The sequence below is a fragment of the Propithecus coquereli genome, unplaced genomic scaffold (genome assembly GCF_000956105.1).
Source record: "Propithecus coquereli isolate 6110/MARCELLA unplaced genomic scaffold, Pcoq_1.0 Scaffold228, whole genome shotgun sequence".
NCBI lineage: Eukaryota > Metazoa > Chordata > Mammalia > Primates > Indriidae > Propithecus > Propithecus coquereli.
In genome coordinates this window covers 4,078,991-4,079,351 of record NW_012147819.1, presented here as the reverse complement: position 1 = coordinate 4,079,351, position 361 = coordinate 4,078,991, and positions in this window count along the sequence as shown.

Here is a 361-nt window from a genome sequence, read left to right as displayed (position 1 = left end):
TTCTGGAGGTCAGAATCCCAAAAATGGGAAATATGGGCTAAAATCAAGGTGCTGGCAGAGCTGCATTCTTTCTGGAGGCTCTAAGGAAGAATCGTTTCTTCTCCTTTTCAAGAGTCTGGAAGATGCCTGCATTCCCTAGCTCACAGCCCCATCTGCCATCTTCAAGTCCAGCAGTGTAGCATCTTCCAATTTCTCTTGCTTTAACTCTGCTTCAATCATCACATTGCCTTTCCTAAGTCTACTGCCTTCCTCTTATAAGTACCCTTGTGAGTACATTGGGCCAAGGATAATTACTATTCATGATAACATCCCCATCTCAAGATGCTTTACTTAATCAGATTTGAAAACTACCTTTTGGCAT